Genomic DNA, 10,640 nt, shown 5'->3' with positions numbered 1-10,640 from the left:
CGGCAGTGGATAGAGCACTAGCCCTGGAGTCAGGAAGACCAGAGCTCAAATCTGGCTTCAGGCACTTAATAATTGCCTAGCAGTGTGGCCTTGGGTAAGTCACTTAACCCCACTGCCTTGAAAAAAAACACCTAAAAATAAAATAAAATAAAATAATTATAAAGGATGGTTCATTGGAAGAGGAAGAAGATGCAGAGGGAAATCTAAAAAATGAAAATATTTTTATTTTTTGGGATTGATGGTTAGGGGAGTCTTCTGGGATTTTATTATTTGATTAATAATGTTAACTAGTATTTACATAATTTCTTCTTTTGTAAAAAAAGATTTTATTTATTTGCATTTTGCAATTTCCCCCCATTCTTGCTTCCCTCCTGCCACCCCCCACAGAAGACAGTCTGTTAGTGTTTACATTGGTTCCATATTTACATAATTTCCTAAGGAAGTCTAATTTTATCCACACAAGTTTTTGTGTGGAGTTAGGGGTGCTGCTATATCTTCATTTTACGAAGACACACAGCATCTGGCCCGGGCTCACACTGCTAGTCACCGTGGGACTGCTCGAACTCAGGGCCTCCTAAGCAGAGCTCCCGGGCTCGCTCCACTGCACCACACCGGTGACGACGCTTCCATTTCACAGAGACCTGGAGCCTCACAGAGGCTGCTTGTTCTTTGCCAGTTCCACCGGGGAGTCTAGACTGTCCATTATCCCCGTGTTGCAAGCTGCCTATTCTTTGCCAGTTCCACCGGGGAGTCTAGACTGTCCATTATCCCCGTGTTGCAAGCTGCCTATTCTTTGCCAGTTCCACCGGGGAGTCTAGACTGTCCATTATCCCCGTGTTGCAAGCTGCCTATTCTTTGCCAGTTCCACCAGGGAGTCTAGACTGTCCTTTATCCTCGTGTTGCAAGCTCGAGCTCCTCTGAGGAGCCTGGTGAATGGCGGTGCCGGTTAAATCCACGGCGCTCCATTCGGGGCCGTGACTTCAGGTAAGTGTAAGCAAGCAAGACACAAGCTGAACTCTTCCCAGGGCCCCGGGGAGATTCCGTTAAAGCGGGTTCCCTCCAGTTCCCGCCGCCTGAACTCCTTCCTAGCCTGGGGATGTCCAGGGCGCCTAAAGGCCCGAGTGGGCGGGGCCTTGGGAGCTGCGCAGACTCGCGAACGTGGTGGCGGGCGGGGATGGGGGGAGCGGAGGAGTCGCTATAGCAACGGCGCCCCCATTGGTGCGCCGGGCCCTAGGGGGCGGGCCTCCCAGGGCGGAAGTCCTCCCCTCTGAGCCATCCTCCCTACCCCACCCGCTGGGCGGCCCGGGCAGCAGCGGCGGGGGCGAAGAAGGCGGTGTGGGCTGTGGTTTGAAATCGTTTGGCGGCGGCGGCGGCGGCCGCGGGAAGCCGACAGGACGGATAAGCGTAGGGCGCCAGGTCGTTATTGCCCTTTAGGATTTCATCCCCCCCCCCATGCAGTCTAGCGTCCCGAGCGGGGGTTGGGGCAGGGGTCCACGCCGCCCCTCTGTGCGGGCTTGAGGCGAGGGGCGGGAGGGGAGGGGGAGGCCTTCTGCCCCCATGACTGCCCCTTGTCTGGCCCCGGGCGCGCGGCCCGCGATCCTCCCCGGGGCCCGGGCTCGGCGTGGAATTCGTGGGAGCCTTTAGATTCCAGAATGACCCCCGTAGGGAGACCCTCTAGCGCTCCTGCCCTCCCCCTCCCCTCCCCTCCCCTCCCCCTTGACTCTCAGTTAAACTGACCTTGGCCCGGATGCGCCGAGAGGTGCCTGGGGGCCAGGCCCGAGGCTTGGTGCCCGCATAACAGAGACAAAAGTTAACCAACCGCTTGCCCTCCAAGAACATACTTGGGGGAGAAGCCTCAAGATAATCTGAGCAGACTCCCCCTCCTCTCGGGCAACCAATAGATAGGTTGATCTGAATTCCATTAACAAGCCATTCACCCACAGACTTTTATTGATAGTTTACTATGAGGGGCGGCTAGGTGGTGCAGTGGAGTCAGGAGGACCTGAGTTCAAATTTCGCCTCAGACTCATCATAATTACCTAGCTGTGTGGTCTTGGGCAAGCCGCTTAACCCCATTGCCTTGCAAAACAAAAAATGTAAAAAAAAAAAGATAACTTAGTATGTGCTAAGCACTGGAGATACACAAAGAGGCTCACCATGCAATGGAGGAGACAAAAACAGATACCAAAAACTATTACACAGCATACATGGGGACTGACAGAGGGAAAGCCCTAGAATTAAGAAAGGTTGGGAAAGGGTTACTGTAAAAAGTGAGATTTTAGTTGGGATGTAAAGGAAAACATAAAGGAGAACATTCCATTCTTGGAAGGACAATCAGGGAAAATCCTTAGAGAGATAGGAGGCCATTGTTACTGGATCAGGGTAGGGTATGAAGGAAGATGAAAGACTAGGAGCATGTTAGGCTATCAAGAATGGTGAATACTAAATAGAGGGTTTTTATTTTTGATCCCGGAGGCAGCAGGGAGAGGAGTTTATTGAGTAGCAGGGCGACAGGTGTAGTTTAGGAAAATCACTTTGATGACTGAATGAAGGATGGATTAGAATTTTGAGTTAGACAAGATCCAGCAGTAGACTCTTGGAGTTGTCCAGGCATGACGTGATGAGGGTCTGTAGCAAAAGAGGAGAGAAGGAGGATGTGTGTGTGTTTGTGTGTATGTATTGTGTGTGTAATAGTCTCTGTCCCTTGTCTGTGTGTGCGTGTGCACATGCATATCTGTGAAAGAGAGATAGACAGGAGAGAGAGAGACAGAGAGGGGAGAGAGAGAGAGAGAGAGAGAGAGAGAGAGAGAGAGAGAGAGAGAGAGAGAGATTGACTGAAGGGTATCCAAGAATAGTTGGTGCTATTGACCAAAATAAGAAAGTTTAGAAGATAAATGGATTTTTGGAAAAGATGAGTTCTGTTTTGAATGCAATATGTTTGAGATGCTCAGTAAATATATAATTTGAAATGTCTAAAAGGCTTTTTGCTGATGTGGAACTGGAGCTTAAGAGAGAAATTAGTACTTAGTATACAGACTTGGGTGTCATCATTGAAACTTATGAAGTCACCAAAAGAATGTGTTTAAGAAAATGGCACAAGCCAGATCTTTAAAATATACCCAGAGCTGGGAGGGTATAATAAGGATAATGAAGCATCAATGGATCTTGAGAAGGGGCAGTCATATAAATAGGAAAATTAAGAGAAGACTCAGAAAAGAGAGAGTACATTAAGGAGGAGAAAATGTTCAGCAGTGTCAAATACTGTTGAACTCTTGGCAGTTAAGAAATCATTGCTAACTTTGGAGAGAAAAGTTTCAGAAGACTAATAAATCCAAAACCAGATTATAGCAGGTTTAGAAGAGATGAAAGGAGAAGTATAGACAGTTTTTTCTAGGAGTTTGACCAAAAAAGAAAGGTGAAATAGAGGACAATAACTTGAAAAATGATTGAGGCCGGTGCATATTTGTTAAGAATAGAAAGATAACATGTTTGTCAAGAAAATAAAGGAATTGCAGATAGAATATGGTCAGAGATTATATTGGAGGTGAATGATTGTGAAAATAGCTAGCTAGGGAAGATGGAAAGTAATGGAATCAATGGCACATGAAGGATTGAGCTTGGTTAGAGCCACTCTATTATCAGAGACTGGAAGGGTTAGATGAAGATAATATCAAAGGGTTTTGAGATTTTTTTTTTTAGAAGAGAAAAGTGTGAAAATATGAGTTGAGGTCTTCATCTGAGAGGGGAGTAGATAGTGGGAGGCATGAGAGGTTTAGATTTAGAACAACCTCTGTGGGAGGTGGGATATAGAATCAATTTGGGAGGCATAAAAGGATTACTTTGTTGTGGTGTTGACCTACTTGAGGATAGATAACATATATATGCAATATAGTCAGGCAACTCCTTTGCTTAACTTCTTCCAACTTGGTTCTAAAGCATGTGAATAGGACCAGAAGAGGCAGATAGTGGGAGTAATGCAGTGCTAGGGATGGCAAAGTATGAATCTCTTGAGAACAGAGGACAGTGTAGACTTTTAATTGGTAAACTCTAGGGAAAACTATCAGACCATACAGGACCTAAATATTTCTTATGAATATGAAATGAGGTTATGAATAGATTTAAAGGCTTAAATTTTGTTTTTGGACAAGGGAATGGAGTTAAGTGACTTGCCCAAAGTCACACAACTAATTAATTTTAAGTGTTTGAGGATGGATTTGAACTCAGGTCCTCCTGACTCCAGGGCCAGTGCTCTATCCACTGCACCACCTAGCTGCCCCTAAAGTATTAAATTTGTTAGATATAGTCCCCGAAGAACTATGGACTGAATATTGTACAGAAAGTAGCAATAGAAACATTCCAAAGAAAAAGAAATGCAAGAAGCAAAATGAATGTCTACTCAGGCTTTACAAATATCTGAAAAAAAGAAGGAAAATGAAAAGTAAAGGAGAAAAGGGAAGATAAATTGATTTAAATGCTGAATTCAGAGTACAATAAGGAGATATAGATTAATCCAAGAAATAGAAGAAAACAATAGAATGGGAAAGACAAGAGATCTCATCAAAAAAAATTAGAAATATCAAAGGAATATTTAATGTAAAAATAGGCATACTAAAAGATAAAAATGTTAGGAACCTAGCAGAAGCAGAAGAAAGGAAAAAGAAGTGGGAAGAATATACAAAAAAATACAAGAAAGATCTTAACATTACCCATAACCAATATCCATAATGATGTGGTTATTAAACTAGAGCTAGATAGCCTATGGAGTGAAGTCACGTGGACTAACAATAAAACTAGTGGGGGTGATAGACTTCTAGCTGAGCTATTTAAAATCCTAAACATGATGCTTTTAAAAAGGTTGTACTCAATATGCCAGCAAATTTGGAAAACTCAACAATGGCCACTGGATTGAAAGTGATCGGTTTACATCCCAGTCCTAAAGGGCAAAGCCAAGGAGTGTTCAAAATATCAAACAATTGTGTTAGATTTTGCAAGCAAGGCTTCAGTGAACTGAAAATTCCCAGCAGAGCAAGCTGATTCTTGAAGAGAGAGAGATACTAGAGACCAAATTTCCAATATTTGCTGGATTATGGAGAAAGTAAGGGAGATCCAGAAAAAAAATCCTCCTTTTGACTGTACCTTTGACTTTGTGGATCACAACAAACTGTGACAAGTCCTCAAATCGATGGGAATAGCATATCATCTTGTCTACTGAGGAATTTATATGCTGGGTAAGAAGCAATCGTTAGAACTGAACATGAAACAACTGATTGCTTTAAGTTTGGAAAAGGAGTATGACAAGCCTGTATATTGTTACCTTATTTATTTATCTTACAGGCAGAATACATCATGTGAAATGCCAAGCTGTATGAATCAAAAGTTAGAATTGAGGTTGCTGGGAGAAATACCAATAATCTCAAATATATAGATGGCAGAAAGTGAAGAGGAATTAGGAAAGCTCCTGATGAGGATAAAAGAGGAGAGTGTAAAAACTGGCTTGAAACTTAAAAAAAAATAACTAAGATCTTGGTAACTGGTCCCATCATTTCCTAGCAAATGTAGGGAGAAGTAGAAACAATGCCAAATTTTCTGTTCTTGAACTCAAAAATCATTGGAGATGGTGACTACAGCTTTGAAATTAAAAGACATGAGTAAATCTGTACAGCATACTAAAAAGCAGAGACATCACCTTGCCAACATAAGGTCAATATAGTCAAAACTATGGTTTTTACAGTTAGAGTGTATGGCTGTAATAGTTAGAATATTAAAAAAAAAGTTGAATTGATGCTTTTGAATTGTAGTGTTGGAGAAGACTTTTGAAAGACCCTTAGATAGCAAGATCAAATTAGTCAGTTTTAAAAATGTTAATTCAGGCTTTCACAAGATCAGAATCAAAAACTGAAGTTTAAATACTCTAACCACATAATGAAAAGATGAGACTCATTAGAAGAAACCCTGAGGTTAGGAAACATTGAAGGTAAAAGGAGAAGATAGTAAAGGATGAAATGGATAGTTTTTTGCAAACAACAAAAATTAACTTGAACAGATTTTGAGAGATAGTGGAGGATGGAAGGGCCTATCATGCTCTGGTTCATGTTTTTTTTTTTTTTTTTTAAGTGGCTTGCCCAAGGCCACATAGCTAGGTAATTATTAAGTGTCTGAGACTGGATTTGAACCCAGGTACTCCTGACTCCAAGGCCAGTGTTTTATCCACTATGTCACCTAGCCGCCCCTGGTCCATGTTTTTATGAAGACTCGTGATTGAGTGAACAACAATACCAACAATAATAAAAAAAAAAATGAAATAGGGGCAACTAGGTAGTACAGTGGATAGAGCAGTAGCCCTGGAGTCAGGAGGACCTGAGTTAAAATCTGACCTCAGACACTTAATAATAACTTAGCTATGTGACCTTGGGCAAGTCAATTAACCCCATTGCCTTGCAAAACCCCCTCCCCCCTGGAGTCAGGAGGTCCTGAGTTCCAATCTGGTCTCAGACACATAATAATTATCTAGCTGTGTGACTTTGGGCAAGTCACTTAACCTCACTGCCTTGCAAAAACTAAAAAAAAAAGGATTGAAATAGGGAAGGAAGGAAAGTGAGGGAAGATGACTTGAGACAAGTTCTGTGCAGCAGAGAGAATGGAGATTTCATTAGGACAAACAATAGGTTTAGGAGGGCCAGACAAAAGGAAATGCCAAGAATTTTTGTTCATGGCAAAAAATGTATGAGTAAACTCTAAGGTGTGTTGTTTGTGCCTATAGTTGATTGAGGTAGAATGGAGAAATATGCCATAGGATTTTAGGAGATTGAGGTTCTGGAAGAGTAGGATGTTTGAAGGTACATTAATTAATTACATGATTAAGTCCCCTTTGTATAAAGGTAAGAATTGGGAAGGAGAGGAAGAATGTGAACTATGTACTCTTTCATAAAGGAAGGAAAATGACTTGGGAACCAGTTAACATTGGCTCACCATGATCTGAATTGGATGAGAAATTTGTGAGTCCCTTAATTACTCTGAGCCTCAGTTTTCTCATCTTTGAAATAAGTGGGATTTAATGACATCTAAGGACTCTATAGTTACCAATCTGATTCTGTTAATGAGCCTTAGAATTGGAGTGGGACAAAGGAAATTCATTGATACTCTATCATTACTACTCTTTTCCCTCATGATTATTTCCTACCTTCCCTCTCCCCCCCAAAAAACTCGAACACCCTTTCTTGTAACAAATTAACATAATCACCCAAAACATGAAATCCACATGTTGACCATATCTTAAAGTATCTACTTTATTCTTTTAAAAAATTTATTTAGGGGCAGCTAAGTGGTGCAGTAGATAGAGCACTGGCCCTTGAAGTTGGGAGTACCTGGGTTCAAATCTGGCCTCAGACACTTAGTAATTCCCTAGCTGTGTGACCTTGGGCAAACCACTTAACCCCATTTGCCTTGTAAAAACCTAAAAAAAAAAATTATTTAGTATTTTACTTTTCCCCAGTTATACAAGAAAAGAATTTTTAACATTCTTTTTAAAATATTGAATTCCAAGTTGTTTCCCTTCCTTCTGCCTCCTCCCCATTGAGAAGACAAGCAATTCAATATAGGCTATACATGTGTAGTCATGTAAAACATTTGCATAATAGTTATTCACAGTTTATCATCTAAGAATTTTTCTTTTACTTTGTACATAATACATTTTGTCTTGTATCAGCTCAAGAAGGCCTCCCCAAGCTTTTCCAAAAGCATTTTGGTCATAATTTTTCATGATAGAATAATATTCCATCAGAGTCATATACCACAATTTGTTCAGCCACTCCAGAATTGATGGACATTCCTTCCATTTATAATTCTTTGCCTGTATAATTCATTTTCACTTCTCTATCAGTGGGAAGCATGTTCCATCTTCTGATTAGTATTTGGACATAATGATCATAATATTGATCAGAGTTCTTAAATACAAAATTGGTTTTGTGTGTGTGTGTGTGTGTGTGTGTGTGTGTGTGTGTGTGTGTATGCTCATTGTATAAATTGTTCTGCTTCTCTTTACTTCACTTTATTTAACTTCATACAAATCATCCCAGGTTTCTTGGAGCCCATTCCTTTATTTAATTTTTTGGGGGTATAGTAAAACTCAGTTACATCATCATTAGTGTAATTTGTTCAGCCATTTTCTAATTGATAGGCACTTTCCTAGTTTCCAATTCTTGTCACCAAAAAATTAATGTATATTTTTGTACACATAGGTCCTCCTTTCTTTTTTTCTCTTTGGAGTATTTGTCTATTAGTGATATCACTTGGGTCAAAGGTATATACAACTTGGTGACTTTCTGGGTATAAGAAAATTACAATAGGTACTGTTGTTATTTTTGCTATTTAGGCATAGCTCCACAAAAAAGACAACTGCTATTTCTCCACTTATTTAGATCTGTCTTTATATGTGTGTTTTGGAATGTTTTGTCATTATATTTAGATGGTTTCCCTTATTAGGTGGTTTTTTGAATGGAATTTCTTTTTTTTATCATCTGTTGGATTTTGTTGGTGTTAGAGGCACAATTCTAATGTCAGCATTTTCCTACTATAGAATCAGTTTTGGGGTGAAATGAGGTATTTGTAAAGCCTATTTAACAGAAAGAAGTTTATCCTAATGCAACAAGGGTACATTAGTTTTTGCCTTTGTTCTTGGCTTCTCTGGATGTAACTCCCCCTTCTACTATGTTACCTTCCCTCCACCCCTCCCTCACACTCATATGGAAATACATCTAATTAGCAGGCCAGAATAAAAAGGCCAGGTTTCAGAAATCCACCAAATCCAAGGGCCTAGATTCTGTATGGCCAGGACCTTTTCTGTCTTTAGACAGGGAAACTAGAGCCTTTTAGATTCCAGAAGCAATTTTGTACTGGACTTAATTCATTGTTTGGAGGCCAAAAAGGGGAAAGGGAGTGGGGGAAGAGAAAAGGAAGTTGCTTCAGAGGAACAGGACCAATAATTTATCCTACTTAGAATCTAGGAGCAAGTTTTCCTTTTAGGTAAGTCACTTTTGTTTTGAATGAGATGAAAAGAAGATGGGGCAGGGAAATGCCATTCTTTTAGTGCTAGTGACATACAGAGAGGTTATTTGTTTAAGTTTATATTATGTCCTACTACTTTACTGAAGTGGCAAATAGCTAAGTGGTAGAGTGCTGGGTTGGGAGTCAGGAAGATCTGAGTTCAAATATAACCTCAGATACTAATTGTGTGACCCTGAGCAAGTCACTTAACCCTGTTTGCCTCAGTTTCTTCATCTGTAAAATGAACTGGAGAAGGAAATAGACATCCTATATCTTTTCCATGAAAACTCTCCAAAGGGGTCATGAAGAGTTGGATGTGACTAAGACAACTGAACAGCCATAACACTTTATTGAAGTTATTGTTTCAATTATTTTTTTAAATTTTCCAGCCTGTCTTACCATTTCTTTTTCTTTTGCTCCATTTTCATCTAGATCATGCTAACTAAGAGCATCTAGACCAGTGATGGGATTCAACCAGTTTGTACTATGTTCTTCTGGAACTAGTTGTTAATTTATTTGAATCCCTCCACTGGTTTAGAGTATTTCACTTAGTAATTTTATCAGCTCTCAAGATTTCAATTTTTATCTCTAAGCAAATGACACTGAAATCTACTTGTTCCCTTAATCCCTTAACTTCTCTCCCACTCTCCAGTCTTGCATTTTCATTGTCTTTTTTAGTCATTTTGAATTGTGTCCTGTACATATCTTACATTCAGTATGTTCCAAACTGAACTTGTTATCTTTTCTTCCCCCTACCTCTCCCTTCTCCCTGACTTCCCTATTACTGTGGAAGGTTCCCTCATTCTCCCAGTAACCCAGGTTCCCAATCTAGTTGTCATCCTGACTGCCATTCCACTCTTACTTTCCATGTCCAAGCAGTCTTGGAATTTCAACCTTTTCAACATTTATCATATTATACCCCCCCCTTCTTTGCTTTGACACTCTAACTACTCTGATGTAGGCCTTCATCACCATCTGCCTGGATTACTGTAATAATCCTCTGGTTAGTCTCCTGGCCTCAATTCTTGACCCACACCAATCTGTTATCCACTCATCTGTCAAATTGAAGTTCATAAATTACAAGACTGATCATATCTATCACTTCCCTATATCACTTCCCTAATATCACTCACTTCCTTTTGCCTCCTGGATCAAAAATAAAATCCTCTGACTTAAAAAAGCCCTTTAAAACTTGACTTCTCTCTACCTTTCCAGTCTTCTTACTCCTTACTCTTTTTCTCATACTCTATAATCCAGTGATACTAACATCCTTGCTGTTCCTATTGGAGGTCAATTAGATGGCCCAGTGGGTAGAACAATATCCCTGAAATCAGGAGGACCCAAGTTCAAATCCAGCCTCAGCCACTTGACACTTACTAACTGTCCCTTAACCCTGATTTCTTCACATCTAATGCCATCTCCAGTTGTCCTAATTCATAAATGACCAAATGACCACTGGACCCAGATGACTCTGGAGAAGAAAATGAGACTGATGACTCCGCACCCCCCCAGTCCAATTTATGTGCTTGTTTTGGCATCACTTCTCTGATGTCATTGTCTTCTTCGAAAATGAAAGACATATATCATCATCAGTCATC

At 40.5% G+C, this 10,640-nt stretch overlaps 1 protein-coding gene across 3 annotated transcripts in view; it reads left to right on the top strand.

The window, feature by feature from the left end:
* Nucleotides 1-1,288: 1,288 nt before the first annotated feature.
* Nucleotides 1,289-10,640, top strand: part of CEP112 (centrosomal protein 112) — a 644,230-nt gene continuing 634,878 nt past the window's right edge. For 2 of the 3 annotated variants that reach the window (XM_074224738.1, XM_074224742.1), the window contains exon 1: nucleotides 1,334-1,416. The gene's annotated coding sequence lies outside the window, so the exon portion shown is untranslated. Of the gene's footprint in view, nucleotides 1,417-10,640 lie in introns of all 3 variants that reach the window. The other variant, XM_074224743.1, reaches the window with a different exon arrangement.

The sequence above is a fragment of the Macrotis lagotis genome, chromosome 2 (genome assembly GCF_037893015.1).
Source record: "Macrotis lagotis isolate mMagLag1 chromosome 2, bilby.v1.9.chrom.fasta, whole genome shotgun sequence".
Lineage (NCBI taxonomy): Eukaryota > Metazoa > Chordata > Mammalia > Peramelemorphia > Peramelidae > Macrotis > Macrotis lagotis.
Note: the sequence above shows the minus strand (reverse complement) of the source record. Positions and strands in the feature narration are given on the sequence as shown.